This window comes from Rutidosis leptorrhynchoides, chromosome 1 (assembly GCF_046630445.1).
Source record: "Rutidosis leptorrhynchoides isolate AG116_Rl617_1_P2 chromosome 1, CSIRO_AGI_Rlap_v1, whole genome shotgun sequence".
NCBI classification, from domain to species: Eukaryota; Viridiplantae; Streptophyta; class Magnoliopsida; order Asterales; family Asteraceae; genus Rutidosis; species Rutidosis leptorrhynchoides.
Window position 1 is genome coordinate 394,372,749 of NC_092333.1, and position 17,189 is coordinate 394,389,937.

Here is a 17,189-nt window from a genome sequence, read left to right on the forward strand (position 1 = left end):
AAGAACGGGACATTTCAGGTTACCAGGTGTTCACCATATGAATGATTTTTATCTCTATGTATGGGATGTGTATTGAAATATGAAATCTTGTGGTCTATTGTTATGATTTGATATATATAGGTTAAACCTATAACTCACCAACATTTTTGTTGACGTTTAAAGCATGTTTATTCTCAGGTGAATACTAAGAGCTTCCGCTGTTGCATTCTAAAATAAGGATAAGATTTGGAGTCCATGTTTGTATGATATTGTGTAAAAACTGCATTCAAGAAACATATGTCGATGTAATATATTTCTATTGTAAACCATTATGTAATGGTCATGTGTAAACAGTATATTTTAGATTATCATTATTTGATAATCTACGTAATGCTTTTAAAACCTTTATTGATAAAATAAAGGTTATGGTTGTTTTAAAAATGAATGCAGTCTTTGAAAAACGTCTCATATAGAGGTCAAAACCTCGCAACGAAATCAATTAATATGGAACGTTTATAGTCAATATGAACGGGACATTTCACATAGTGTAGCGACCCCGACAAATCGTCAAGTGACGGCGTCGTCTACGTAGGTCCCATTGCATGGTCATAAGTCTTTAAGACAAAGTTTGACCAAAATATGTCTCCTTCATTTCAAAATAAAGATTGTTCCCAAAGTTTACAAGAATTGTTCAACCAAAAGTTAAGTTACAAGGTTATAAGTACATTTGAAATCTAGGCGACACGGTTTAAAGTAAAGTCAAAGACGCTCCAAGTAATGCATGTATACTCAACATCCAATGCAAGTATCAAATAGTGAGCGGAAGCATGTTTCACATATCGTGTAAGACCTGAGAAAAACATAGAAATCTGTCAACGAAAACGTTGGTGAAATCATAGGTTTAAGTAAGTAAGTACAAGTGAACCACAAGATTTGCATCAATGAAATAATAGTAATACATTCCAAAAGTTTGTTTCACGAGCACCCAATTATCAATGCTTAACATTTCCTTCCATTGAACCCCATCACTTAGTGCTAGAACATACACTGTTTCTCGAAAATATATTTCATTCGTAAACGGTAGCGAACCGTTTGAATGAGGGTTTGTCAAACCCATATGGATCCATACAACATAAGTTCTCGCTTACACCCGGCAAGTGTAACTAATGATAATCGAATTGAGGATTTTGTTCTAAACTCGTATGTAGAATGTTTGTTTTCCTGTACTTGTGTTCACTTAGTAAAAGAAATGTTTATGTTTTCTCATCCCAAATGTAAGTTCAAAAAGAGTAAGAGTGGGACTATGATCTCACCTTTGATTGCAAGAGTGAAATAGTACTTCAACAAGTAAACGTGCAAAGAACAATGCTAGTCTTGACCTAAACATATAGGTTGTATCAATAACGGTAAACATAAACGGTCAAAGATGTTCAATTAGTCCTATGGCTCGTTACGACTCGATTAATATAGCATGTGAATCAATTTGTCAAGTTTCATGCACGATACAAGTAGTTAAGTATGTTAGAACGATTGTATAATCGTTTGGTTAAGTTTGACTAAAAGTCAAACTTGGTCAAAGTCAAAGTCAACGGGGTCGGTTCGGGTGTCCGACAATTTTCTCATGATGAGAAGTCATATACGAGCATAATATTCAAGTTTCATGTTAATCGGAGTTACGGTTAAGCGGGAAACATTTTGGGAGCGTTTAAAGACAAGAAAGTTGGCCTGGGCCATTTGCGCGGTGCGCAATGGGTTGCGCGGCGCGCACCCATGTGCAATACCAGGTCAGAACTCGACCAAGGGAACCATTTATTTGGTTTTTATGATTTGCGCGGCGCGCAGGTGCACGCGCGGCGCGCATAACCTGGGGAATTGCTGATTGCAGAAAAATAACTTAAGTAACGAACCAAAACTCATTTTAACATATTTCATGCACCGAAAACACTTAAAACGCATAACCTATATCATTAGAAAGGTAATTTGACAAGGAAAACAACTAAGCACATTTCATCAAGCAATTCATCAATTTCAATAACCGATTTTCCGTCAAGTGATCATTAAGAATCCGTCAAGTGATCATTAAGAATCCATTTTCAAAGTTTCAAGCTCATCAAATGCATTTTAAGTTTCGGGAATCCAATTCACACATGTGATATGCCGTTTTGAAGGTAATCAAACACACATTGCAACTAAACACTTATCAACAATAATTCATAGCATTTGATGCACCAAAAGTTCATATAAAGCTTATCAAACCCTAATCCAAAATCACCAAAATCACTAATCAAGTTTATGAAGTTTTACAAATCAACCTACACATCAAATTGAAGCTAGTGACACTAGGAACACATCTAATACTTGCACTTTAACATATTAACAACATTTAAGCATCCAAATCATAAATCAAACACACCAAACTTTCAAGTTCATGCTAGTTATCAAAAATAACGAAATCGAACATATAAATCATATATTCATGTTAGACTTGAGCCATAGACACTAATTAACAACTTTATAAGTTAAAAACATCAAGAACACAAAAATCTAGTGATTTTAGAAAGTTACCCAAACGAGATGAGGTTGGTATGAAATCGAAGAGGAAGATGCAAGGATTCCAAATATGTAATTTGTTTGGATTGAAGCTTGATCGATTTAAAATGGATGATGATTTCTTGTTTGAAGATTTGAGAGAATTCTTGAAAGTGTTAAAAGAAAATGAAAATGAAAATGGAAGGGAATGGGGAGGTGGGTGTTGACTAGTCAAAAGCTAGTCACATCTTTGCTCCCTTGGCGAAACTAGTCCCTCGAGTTTGTTGTCGGGTGCGGGAATTAACCAAACGAAATATTTTAAAACGTTAGAGTAAACGAGTGATGTTATAATTAAATAACGAGAATATTATGAACGTTAGTTAACGAAAGATGCCAAATTAAATGACGAAAGATATTATTTAAAAAAAAAAGACGGTGTTAAAATAAATTTAACGGAAAAACGCGGGATGTTACATTATCCACACCTCAAAAGAAATTTCGTCCCGAAATTTAGTTGGAAGTAGTAGTCGATATCTCTTACTCGAGACTTTACGTTGTTCCTGACATGAATAAGTGTAGGTACGTCCTTGAGTGTTCTCATGAATTTGGATAGTCAGGGTTTTACGTTGTATTAAGGTTTGGTTTTACGATCCCCGGTTTCAACTGGTTTTCCTATGAAGAGAAGTTTGTCATCGATAGTTGGTGTATCTAGCAGGATTGCACGTTCCTGTTCCGCAGGACACGTTTCTAAGTTTGTTACACGAAATGTAGGGTAAACGGAAACTTAATTTAGTCGGAAGTTCTAAACGGTAGGAAGCGGTTCCAATACGCCCCAAGGTTTCAAAAGGTTCGATATTGCGGATACAGCCTTTCTCGATTTCCCAAAATGGATTACACCTTTCCAAGGTGCGGTTTCTCAATATTACGCGGTTACACACTGGGATTTGTGAGGTTTTCATCTAAGTTTGGTATAACTCTTTTGGCGACTACGGATCGTCTCGAGCCCTCCTCGGATTTGAATGATCTCGATTGTTGTTTCTTGATGGAGTTCAGATTTCGGTGGTTGATGCTTTGGTTAAATGAACAGGGGTATGACATTAGCGGTCATATAGGGTTTCGGAAAGTGCGCGTGAACACACGAGTGGTAACTACTGTTGTAAGAGTGATCTACTAAAGGTGACAATACGAGTTTGTGACATGTCTTTCCAAGACGTAAATCGTTCGTTTGCTCGGTTCGTCAGTTTGTGGGTGGTACGCGGTACTCATGTCTAAGCGGGTTCCCAAGGTTTCTTGTAACACTAGAAGTGAAACGAGTATTTCGATACAGGATAAATGACAAAGATACACCGTGTTGGTGTAGAATCTCTTAAGATATGTTTGAACAAGTCAGTTAGGGTTCGAAAAATGTTCGTTAGGACTATTCACCCTCGTGGCGAATACTAATGTAATATAAGGAGTTTCTCTATCCATGGAGAAATGTTACAAGGAGTTTCCTTAAACGGAAATGCGAGTGATAAAGATAGGAGTGAAATGAGGACCTAGAATAGGATGAGCTTACATCTCGAGGTTGCCATAACGTGCCTCTAGTTGTCAAAAGTTGAAGTCTGAAAGAGAAACGAGGTAGTACACGTAGTTGTATAGTTCGGGGTTGAACAATAGTTGACCGATTATCAGGAACACAAGGGCGTTAAGTCAAAGAAGAGTGAAGTATCGTTGGATTGTGTGTTATCTTAAATTCCAGTAATATCAGACAGTAATGGTGAAATAACAGAGGTATGTGTGTGGTACGTGATGACGAGAAAGTTGATCGGATCTACAGTTTAGTATTCGAATTCTTCGTGCAAAATAACGAATTTTAGTTACGTTAATTTTTGAGTCGAGAGAGTATGCCTTTCGGCGTTCATGTAGAAATATTTCCATGTTTGAGTTCCATCTGTTGCTATACGATTTTAACTAGAAATGTTGGTGTGAAGAATCACGCTCAAGGTTCGAACACGGAGAGGTTTAAAGTTTTCCCTTAGTGAGTTAACGAGTTTAAAAGTCGGGTAACACGAGAAAAGTCAGAAATGAATCTTTGGTAATAACAGACGAGATCTAAGATTTTTTTTTTTTTTTTTTTTTTTTTTTTTTTTTACGAATACAAGTCCGAGTTGGTAGAGTTTCCTGATTACATGTGGCTTGATTTCGAGATTGATTGTAATGCCTTGACCATTAACATCATGGTCTAGAAAATTGGACTTCGTTCAACAGAAATTCTCACTCGGAGAATTTGGTATAGAGTTGCTCTTTTCTCAAAAGTTCGAGCGTAAGATGGTGATGTTGTTCGTTTTCCTTCTTTACTTAAATAAGTTAAGATGTCATCCATAAATACGATAACAGATTTGTCTAGATAATTTGCATACGTGGTTTAGGAGGTTCATGAATACGGACGGAGTCCTAAATAAATCAAACGGTACTAAGAGAGATTTACAACTAACGTTGCGAGTTCGGAAGATGGCTTAGGAGACATCGTCTCCCTTAACCCCCAATTGTTGATAACCGGAACGGAGGTCGTTTTGGAATACACACGGGATTCATGCAAGAAATCATGAGGTCATGGATGCGAGGGAGAGGGTATCGGTTTCCAACCGAAAATTACTCAGTTCACAATAATCTATACAAGATGATGGGGAAACATTTTCTTTTTTTTTTTTTTTTTTTTTAACGAATAGGTTCCGAGCTCCCTAGTTCTATAGGTGTCAAGTCAAAAGTCTTAACATATATCCTCCAATAAAATTTATAGGCACACAATATTTTCCGTTGGTCACTTAAATTGCCTAAGTAGTGTCTAGGGGAAAAAGGTGGAATATAAAGAGCACGAGTCAAATCCTTGGTTATAAAACGTCTAACGGTACTCGAATCGAATAAGTATGAAATATACGGTTTGTTGTGAAGAAACGTACCCGTGACTAGTCCATCATCGTCTCGGGCATCCTAGGTGTCGATGTTGTAAGTTCAACGGCGCGCGTTGGTTTTTGCTTTATTCTTTGGGCATTCATTCCTAAAATGACCCGATTGGCCACATTTGTAGCAAATACTCGGCTTTGGTGCGTCGGGCCCCTTTTGAGTGACGGGGGCGGTACTTCCACAATACTTGGCAATATGACCACTACCTTGGCACCGATGGCAAATTAGCTTGCCACATTCACCAAAATGATGCTTGTGGCATTTGTTGCAAAAAGGTAGTTTTCCGGGATAGCCTTTCTTGTCGTTGGAGGTAAAAGGCTTCTTTGCGGGGTTGTTGTTATTGTTGTGGTTGCTTGATTGAGAGGCTTCCCATGTTCTTTTGTTGTTACTCGGGTGGTTCTCGACCATTGGTGCCGGTGCTTCCATTTCATTCACCGTTTCTAAGGCTTGGCGGGCCATTGTTAAAGCCTCTTGTAGGTTAGTGGGTTGAGATGTCATTACCTTGTGTTGAATGCTCTTAGGGAGGCCATCCATGTAAAGTTCGACTCTTAGGGATTCGGGAGTCATGAGATTTGGACACATCGAGACTAGTTCGGTAAACCGTTGATTATAAGCTTCGAGGTCATTTCCGGCCGTTTTTAAATTCCTTAGACCCTGTTCGAGCCTTCGAGTCTCGTCGCGCAGGAAGTATTCGGTGATCATTCTTTCTCTTAATTCGGTCCAAGAGAGTGTGTGGGCTTCATCGCTTCCCACTAATTGTACATACGTGTTCCACCATGAGAGAGCAATACCGGTGAAAGTGAGGGTGGAAAACTTGACCTTATCTTGGTCTCGACAACCGCTTGTGTTAAAAACGGTCTCCATTTGTTCAAACCATCGGGTGAGAGTAACCGGTCCCCCGGTTCCATCGAAAGTGGGAGGATTGTACTTCATGAAGTTCTTGTAGGAGCAACCTTCGATTGAATTACCGGCTCCATGATTGTTGTTGTTAGAAAAGTGATCGGCCACGGCCGTACCCACGGCGGTGGTTATCATTCGTTGAAGAGCTTGTTCTAGAGTTTCGAGAGGAGTATTGTGTTGACCTTGGTGAGCCATTGTTCCTTCATGACACAATAATATCGTTGGTTAGTATTTTCAACAATACTAACCGGAGTATGGAATAAGGATAGAGAGAAAATTTTCCTTGACTCGCCTTAAATTCTTTATGTCATAATGTCGGAACGTCCATGTGAATCACCGTAATATAATCCCGGAAATTATATTACCCTGATTCTCATGTGCATTTAACATTACTTCATAAAGTCAAGGTGGCGCATCAACAAAATTTATCAACGTAAGATCAAGATCGAATACGAGTTAGATATGATAGAAGAGTTCGAGTATAAATGCACAAATAGTCAAGTAATTCCTACTTTAGTCTATATGCCGGTTGTAGTCTAGATTCACCTATGTACCCTATGACTCGGGGTGGACACAAATGAACTCTAAATCCCTACAACGAATGCTCTGATACCACTTGTAGCGACAGATGGGGTAGAAACCCACCCAGTGCCTTTCCAGCTAACCGCTTGGTGACCACTGAGTGTACCTCAGACACTGATTTTACGGCCCGCATTTCTGCCAAACTGCCAACCCTCAAATTCCAAGGGATCGCAAGGGGTAAGAGCCAATGCTTCGTCACAGGTAACACTGTGAGAACCCCCTCTACGATTAACCCGCCAAAAAGCATAGTCCGTATGAGTGCCCGGCCTGACAGCCGGCGCGCGTGACTACCTTTACGGCTAAGGTTAAACTAGCTCTGATACCACTTGTAGCGACCCCGACAAATCGTCAAGTGACGGCGTCGTCTACGTAGGTCCCATTGCATGGTCATAAGTCTTTAAGACAAAGTTTGACCAAAATATGTCGCCTTCATTTCAAAATAAAGATTGTTCCCAAAGTTTACAAGAATTGTTCAACCAAAAGTTAAGTTACAAGGTTATAAGTACATTTGAAATCTAGGCGACACGGTTTAAAGTAAAGTCAAAGACGCTCCAAGTAATGCATGTATACTCGACATCCAATGCAAGTATCAAATAGTGAGCGGAAGCATGTTTCACATATCGTGTAAGACCTGAGAAAAACATAGAAATCTGTCAACGAAAACGTTGGTGAAATCATAGGTTTAAGTAAGTAAGTACAAGTAAACCACAAGATTTGCATCAATGAAATAATAGTAATACATTCCAAAAGTTTGTTTCACGAGCACCCAATTATCAATGCTTAACATTTCCTTCCATTGAACCCCATCACTTAGTGCTAGAACATACACTGTTTCTCGAAAATATATTTCATTCGTAAACGGTAGCGAACCGTTTGAATGAGGGTTTGTCAAACCCATATGGATCCATACAACATAAGTTCTCGCTTACACCCGGCAAGTGTAACTAATGATAATCGAATTGAGGATTTTGTTCTAAACTCGTATGTAGAATGTTTGTTTTCCTGTATTTGTGTTCACTTAGTAAAAGAAATGTTTATGTTTTCTCATCCCAAATGTAAGTTCAAAAAGAGTAAGAGTGGGACTATGATCTCACCTTTGATTGCAAGAGTGAAATAGTACTTCAACAAGTAAACGTGCAAAGAACAATGCTAGTCTTGACCTAAACATATAGGTTGTATCAATAACGGTAAACACAAACGGTCAAAGATGTTCAATTAGTCCTATGGCTCGTTACGACTCGATTAATATAGCATGTGAATCAATTTGTCAAGTTTCATGCACGATACAAGTAGTTAAGTATGTTAGAACGATTGTATAATCGTTTGGTTAAGTTTGACTAAAAGTCAAACTTGGTCAAAGTCAAAGTCAACGGGGTCGGGTCGGGTGTCCGACAATTTTCTCATGATGAGAAGTCATATACGAGCATAATAGTCAAGTTTCATGTTAATCGGAGTTACGGTTAAGCGGGAAACATTTTGGGAGCGTTTAAAGACAAGAAAGTTGGCCTGGGCCATTTGCGCGGCGCGCACCCATGTGCAATACCAGGTCAGAACTCGACCAAGGGAACCATTTATTTGGTTTTTCTGATTTGCGCGGCGCGCAGGTGCACGCGCGGCGTGCATAACCTGGGGAATTGCTGATTGCAGAAAAATAACTTAAGTAACGAACCAAAACTCATTTTAACATATTTCATGCACCGAAAACACTTAAAACGCATAACCTATATCATTAGAAAGGTAATTTGACAAGGAAAACAACTAAGCACATTTCATCAAGCAATTCATCAATTTCAATAACCGATTTTCCGTCAAGTGATCATTAAGAATCCTTTTTCAAAGTTTCAAGCTCATCAAATGCATTTTAAGTTTCGGGAATCCAATTCACACATGTGATATGCCGTTTTGAAGGTAATCAAACACACATTGCAACTAAACACTTATCAACAACAATTCATAGCATTTGATGCACCAAAAGTTCATATAAAGCTTATCAAACCCTAATCTAAAATCACCAAATTCACTAATCAAGTTTATGAAGTTTTACAAATCAACCTACACATCAAATTGAAGCTAGTGACACTAGGAACACATCTAATACTTGCACTTTATCATATTAACAACATTTAAGCATCCAAATCATAAATCAAACACACCAAACTTTCAAGTTCATGCTAGTTATCAAAAATAACGAAATCGAACATATAAATCATATATTCATGTTAGACTTGAGCCATAGACACTAATTAACAACTTTATAAGTTAAAAACATCAAGAACACAAAAATCTAGTGATTTTAGAAAGTTACCCAAACGAGATGAGGTTGGTATGAAATCGAAGAGGAAGATGCAAGGATTCCAAATATGTAATTTGTTTGGATTGAAGCTTGATCGATTTAAAATGGATGATGATTTCTTGTTTGAAGATTTGAGAGAATTCTTGAAAGTGTTAAAAGAAAATGAAAATGAAAATGGAAGGGAATGGGGAGGTGGGTGTTGACTAGTCAAAAGCTAGTCACATCTTTGCTCCCTTGGCGAAACTAGTCCCTCGAGTTTGTTGTCGGGTGCGGGAATTAACCAAACGAAATATTTTAAAACGTTAGAGTAAACGAGTGATGTTATAATTAAATAACGAGAATATTATGAACGTTAGTTAACGAAAGATGCCAAATTAAATGACGAAAGATATTATTTAAAAAAAAGACGGTGTTAAAATAAATTTAACCGAAAAACGCGGGATGTTACACATAGCTTGTATAATGTATAAGCAAACAACGGAAGACTTCTAGGGACCTGAGAATAAACATACTTAAAAGTGTCAACACAAAGGTTGGTGAGTTCATAGTTTTAATGTTGAGCATAATCTGTAATAAAGGTGGATCACCAGATTTCAGTTGTTTCATCCAGAAACGTTTATCAAAATATTCTACGAAATTGAGCACCCTGCTAACTAACCTTAACGTATATATAATAAGTACCCCTGTTTTAACATACATGCAACCAACATGTACAATACACGCAATCCAACGTGTACTAAACTCAAATAGCATACGTCTGTTTTATAGTTCTGGCTAGGGTTTCTATACCTGGAACAGACGGGGATGTCAAGCCCTATGGATCCATATACCACTATTTGCGCCCACCAATTCTTATAACCGGCAGTTACTAGTTACTAAAGCTAAGGGATTTTCGGTTCATACTCAGTGTAGAATTTAGTATGTACTTGTATCCATTGCGTTTAAAATAAAGTGCATTATTCTCAGCCCAAAAATATAGATTGTAAAAGCATTTAAAAAGGGAACAAATGAAACTCACCGTTCAATATTGTGGTTCAATATTGTAGGAAAATGTATGTAGGTGCAACGAAAATGATAAACGTTAGGTTGACCTTTGAAGCACGATCATAACCCCCAAGTAATACCCATAACCTTCTTAGCTATAACCCATAATTTCCTTAACTCTATCCCGCTCGAAAAACCCGTTTTGAAATAACTCGCTCATGACCTCGTCGTAGTATTTTATGTATAATAATACTAATAATAATACTACTACTAATAATAATAATACGATTAATAATAATATTAATCTTAATAATAATAATAATAATAATAATAATAATAATAATAATAATAATAATAATAATAATAATAATAATAATAAATATAATTATAGAGAGAGAGTGTGAGAGATAGATAGTTAGGTGAATGAATCAGAAAACAGAAACGATCGATATATATAGAATAAATATAATAATATAAAAATATAAATATAATATAATAATTAAAGAGAATCAAACGTGTTAAATTAAAAGCCGCTATTCATTTGTTATTTTATACCGAAAGTTTTTCACAGACCAGTATTTCGTACTCTGTTGCTAATAATTGATGGGTAAAAGTATAAATAAAAAGAATTCCACTTTTATAATTGAATACATATATTTATTTTGGTCTTAAGCTTTATAAAACTTGTTGTAAAAAGGTCCATTTATTTATTAAAATTACTATATACTTTCGATGTAGAGTGTATGTACTAGTCTGCTGATCATTCCGTGCTACCGTAAAATTCAATCGAATGAATTTTAATATTTTAAAAAGTCATATTTATTAAATACTTCAGGGGTATTCTATGTAACTTATAATTAATAATTTCTATCATATCGCTTTCATGTGAATAGTAAATTAATTAATTTCGTTTCATTTACTATTCATATGAATAGTAAATGAATTAATTTTGATTCAACTATTTAAGTTACATTGTTGTATGCTGTGCTTTACAACTTGTACATCTTTGATTTAATTGCGTTTTTCTTATAAATTAAGAAAAATTACATCATAAAAATAAAATGATTAAATACGTAAAATTTTTAATTTAAAAATTTCATCATTCAATAGTAAATTTTTATCATTTCATATATAAATATTATTCGCATGTTTCCGTATATATATATATATATATATATATATATATATATATATATATATATACAATTATATAATTATCCCAAGTTATGACATTTGTGAATCGTCGGACAAACAAGGTGGTCAACCGTTATATAAAAATCATTTACAAAAGTTATAAAACTTGTCAAAATGCATTGCTTATCATGACAAAATATTAAATCATATAGAGAATTGGTTTAAATAAGTCGAAATTTTCCGGGTCATCACAGTTTCCCTTACCACAATCCAACACTCTGGCTGAAGGGAATGCTTGAACTCCAGTGACTCCCACAATGCCTATAATCACTAACCGAAGCGATTCAGATCCACCACCTTTATTAGATAAAACTTTTGTCCTCCAAAATTATGATAACATCAGAGAGGTTATCAGAAAGTTAAGAGTTGAAGATCACTTGCAAAGTAAACAAGCTCTCAATTATAAAAATTGTGAGGAGTTTGACGAAGAAATAGAAATGGAGCCTCCGCCTAGGAAGGACTCCCAGCCAAAAACCCCTACGGTACCCGGATCTACGCCTCCAAGCAACAACGGAGGTCCCACAATTACTCCAAGCAGCAACGGAGGCCCCACAATCACTCTATGCGGTAATGGAGGTTCTGTAATCACTCAAAACAACAATGGAGGTCCTATCGTCACTCCAAACAATAGTGGGGGGCCCATCATCTCTCCATATCCCCTAGGTGGCCCTTTCCCATGGTATCTCCCGAATACACCTTATAATAATACAACTATGGCTCATCAAAATATGCCGATACCCCAAGGATCTCAAGTGTCTACTTGGAATGGAGGGCTTTGGGTATATCCTCTGCCACAACCGGGAGGAAGCATAGGGACAGGTCTGCAGAGTGGTGTCAACATTATGAGCAGTGTTACTCATCCTAATGTCAACCTGGAAGTTGAAAACTTCTGGAAAAATCAGAAGACACCCTTCGTAGCAACTATACAAAATGAACCACTTCCAACTAGAATGAAAATACCTTCACACCTAGGGTATTACGAAGGAAATGAGGACCCAAATGATTATCTTAATGTCTTCGAAGGAGTAGCCTGAATGTCTCAATGGAACTAAGCGGTAGCATGTTAGGCCTTCTCGTACATGCTAAAAAGTGATGCTAGAATTTAGTTCGGCTCCCTGTCTAGGGACTCAATCTCTAGCTTTGACGAACTGAAGAGACAATTTAAATCTAAGTTTAGTCAGCAAAAGCGCCATAAAAAATCATGTGGCTGCCCACAGTATCAGATAAAAAGATGGTGAAGGAACCAGAGTATCTCTTGGTAGATATACTGATGAAACTCAACAAATCCCTGGGTTACCAGAAACTCAAAGGATCTCAGGACTTCTGTACGGGTGTAAGGCACGGGCCTTGGTGGAACATCTCACACGAGATCTACCTGACAACAATGAAGCTTTATTGAGAAAGCTTATGTTTGGCAAGATGCGAAGGAAACTGCAGGAACCTTTGCATATGACGACCAATCGACAGTCAAACGAAGAGAAAGAGAAATTCATAGTGAAGAAAAAGATGAGAGAAGGGACGACAAAGGAAGGTACACTCCTTACCAAAGAGAATCTCATATCGAGATCTTGGGGACACTCATCAAAACACCTAAGGAGATTCTCTCCATAGAAAAGGCCGCCTATGGGTTCAAACCTCCACCAAAGTTGTCCAACAAAGGGAAACAAAAAGATACGAGAAAATTTTGTGACATTCACAATGACTATGGGCAGGAGACTGATGAATGCATCCAGCTAAGGAGAACAATTGAAGAAGACGTACTATCTGGAAAGTTATCCCACCTGGTGAAAGGGATACGAAACCCGAAGACACCTAAGGTAACATAACCGGTTATCAAAGATAAGAAGCCAAACCTGGAAAGGTGATATTGGCTGTTAACAGTTGCTTCACTGTTGAGTCACAAAGATGCTACAAGAGGGAGAGACCTAGACAAGTTATTGAATGGGAGGAGATATCCTTCCTTACGTTAGATACCATCACCCTTTCAGATACCATCACCCTTTCAGATCCACCCGTTACTATCAATGGGTTAATCTTCAATAGAGAAGTGCATAGGGTCTATCTCGACAGCGGGAGTTCCTGTGATATAATGTATGAGCATTACTTCAAAAAACTAAGCCCAGCAATCAAAGCTCGTTTAATGCCACCAAGGGTTCTATTAGTGGGTTTCTCCGGAGAGAGGTGTTGGCCCATCAGAGAGATTGACCTTGATTTCACCAATGGCACCCCACCAATGACAAGAACGGAGACACTAGACTTCGTTGTAGTGCGATCCACTTCCTAACATAGCATTCTTCTAAGGAAAATCGCAATGATGAAGATGGGAATGATCGTGTCAACTGTACATCAATTGGTCAAATTCCACACAGTTGAAGGAATAGCAACTCTAACCTCAACTTACGACCGAAACAAAGTAGTCATGGTAATCAGAGATACATTAGAAAGTCCTGGAGAATGTATCCTGGAAGCAATTGAAGAGTTACCCCAAGAAGAAAAGATATCGATCAAACCCCTCTTCCCTGAGCAACAGGTAACTATTGGGAAGCAATTATTTCCAGAATTAAAAACCAAACTTCGTAAGCACCTCCAAGCCAACTTAGATTTCTTTACTTGGGAGTATGGAGATAAGACAGGGATACCAAAGGTTCTGTAAGATCCTGAATTTTATGCACCAGAAAGTGTCATCAGTGAGTGTCCTCAAAATGTGTCAGGAAAAGTCTACTTATACTTATGCGTTTTTAGAATTTACATTAGAATCAGTCAAGAACGACATTCTTGAGGGGAAGAACGACATTCTAAATGCTGGAACGACGTTCCAAAACCAAGAACGACGTTGTGTATAGTGGGATTGAACAGAACAAGTTTGAGGACGTTCGAGGAATGATGTTCTGTCATTAAGAATGGCGTTCTGGATTTACGAAGGGAGGAATGACATTCCTAAATGTGGAACGACGTTCCTATGACAGAATCTGGGGTTTTAGGCAATTTTGTAAAAATAATAAGGGCACTTTGGTCTTTTCACTTGAGGGCGTATTTAAAGCTGAGATCAGATATGGATCTCATTTCCACCTAAAATCTTATCATCTCATCTTCAACCTATTTTCTAGAGTGAGAAACAAGAGGGAAAGCTTGAGTTGGAGCAGAAGAAGGAGCATATTTTCCTCAATTAGAGTTGGTTACTTGTTAAAGCTACTTGCTACTCATCTTGTGGCATTGTGGTAAGTTCCAATTTCATATTTAGTGTTAAATTTAAGGACATGACTAGGGTTTAGTCATAAGTTAGTGTAAGACCCATTTCCATATTAATTTGGGTATTTTTGGTAAGATTTGTGCACTTAGACTAAAAGACTCATGAACTAGGGTTTGGTGTTGTTGATTTAGGGTTATGATTCTTAATTAGTTTTTGAACCACTAGCACACTTTGTGGTAGTGAAATGGGTGTTGTTAGGGTTCATGGGTGACCCAAATACGAGTGTTGACCTTGAAATAGGTCAAATGGGTGTAGTGTGACCCAACTAGCAAGATGAGAGTTTAAGTACTCAGAACTTGTGTTAGTTGAAGTGTTTGGGCTATAATCACTAGCTATTAGTGATTTTTGGTAGTTGTGACCTAGTGTGGGTTTTGGTAGTGCAAATGGGTCATAATTGCACTATGGGTCATAAATGCACTGGGGTTATGAGTTGGTAAGTAGTCCAAAATGTTTGTGTGCTTAATTGTATATTTCATGTAATAGGTACATCGCATTGAAGGTTACGGGATTCAGTTTCACTATTCATCCAAGGGTTAAGGTGAGTGGAATAATTATATGTGTAGATATATAATCTATTTATTTGTGTGGGGTGAAATGTAGGTTTGTCGCGGTGTTAAGACACCACATTTTACTTGACGAGTGGGTTAGTCGCGGTGTTAAGACACCACTCTAGGAAGCATGATGGGTGGGATATAGCAGTGTTAAAACACCACCCGAGGGTTGGTGATACGAGGTGTTAAGTACACTAATGGATGTTGTAAACACCGATGGTCTTTCGCGAGCACCATTCCCTTGTGCTATTGGTTAACCATGGTTGTTTGTTGAATTTTAGCATATTATATCGTATCGACTATATGCTATTGGTTATGCTAGTATGTGGTATTGGAGATTATTAGCCTTATACTTTACGATGGTATGCTAACTAGATTGCTAGCATGTTTGCGGTAATTTTGTAAGTGATTACAAGTAAGTAGATTATATACGTAGATGTATAATTATTGCATTCACTAAGCGTTTTGCTTACCCTCTCATTGTTTACTCTTTTTAGGTTTTGATTTGGATAAAGGCAAGGGTATACTTTTGGATTAGACACCTCCATCTAGTGGTCTATTGGAGGGTATTTTTAGATGCGACCTTTTTGGGTAGTTTAACCCCAAACGACATGCTCGTGTTTTGTTTGGTAATTAAACTAGTGGGTCGTTATTACATTTTGAATTGTACAAAACTTTAATAATCAAAGCATTGTACGAAACATTTTCATGTTATTAAACTTATGTGGTGGTTGTTTATGATTCGAAAAACATAATGCGGTGTCGTACTAACGTTATTAATGTTTCAAAAAAAAATTGTCGGGTTAAAGACGGGCTGGGTCGTATTAAGTAGTATCAGAGCATGGTCTAAGGGATTTAGGCGACTTCAGATAGGTGCCTAGACTTAGACTTTATTGTGTGTGTGCTTTATGCGAGACTGGTAGGATGCAAGTCGGACCGGGCTTGGTTAGTGCCTTAGCGTAGGTTAACTAACTATATGATAATTGTATTGTATTGTGTTTGCAATCATCAAGCAAGATAGTTGTTGTACTAGCGAGTTAATGTGACTTGCTCTCGTAACAATGACTAGCTACCATTGTTATGGGTCCAAATCGTGTCAAACAAGTGACGTAGGATGAGTGTTGAGTAAGATGGGGCGGTGTGGTGTGTGTGCATCATTTTCGTGTGTTTCGTTGTTTAACCTATTCCATTTTATAGTATGAAGACGAGAAACGGTCATGACAATGGAAGTCCTGATGAAACATGAATAGGAGCTTCGAAATCAACAGGTTTAACTCACACAAAGGCGGAATTAGTGAATCAAACCATTCTAGTGAATATTGTGCTTTTTGGGATTAATTAAGTCAAACCACAACAATGAATGTGTGATTAGATTAACACCTAGAGCTATTATTCACCACTTGAGTGATTTGGGTTGGGAGAGAATCGGACAGGCTACCAGATCTTAGTGATGTGTGTGTAAAATGAGAGGCTTTTGGACTTATATGTATTTCACGAATGTTTACTTTATTGTAATCGATGGTCTAGGTCCTAGGGGGAGTTGTTATGAAATGTCCCGTTCTTATTGATTAAAAACGTTCCATATTAATTGATTTCGTTGCGAGGTTTTGACCTCTATATGAGACGTTTTTCAAAGGCTGCATTCATTTTTAAAACAAACCATAACCTTTATTTCATAAATAAAGGTTTAAAAAGCTTTACGTAGATTATCAAATAGTGATAATCTAAAATATCCTGTTTACACACGACCATTACATAATGGTTTACAATACAAATATGTTAAATCGAAATCAGTTTCTTGAATGCAGTTTTTACACAATATCATACAAACATGGACTCCAAATCTTGTCCTTATTTTAGTATGCAACAGCGGAAGCTCTTAGTATTCACCTGAGAATAAACATGCTTTAAACGTCAACAAAAATGTTGGTGAGTTATAGGTTTAACCTATATATATCAAATCGTAACAATAGACCACAAG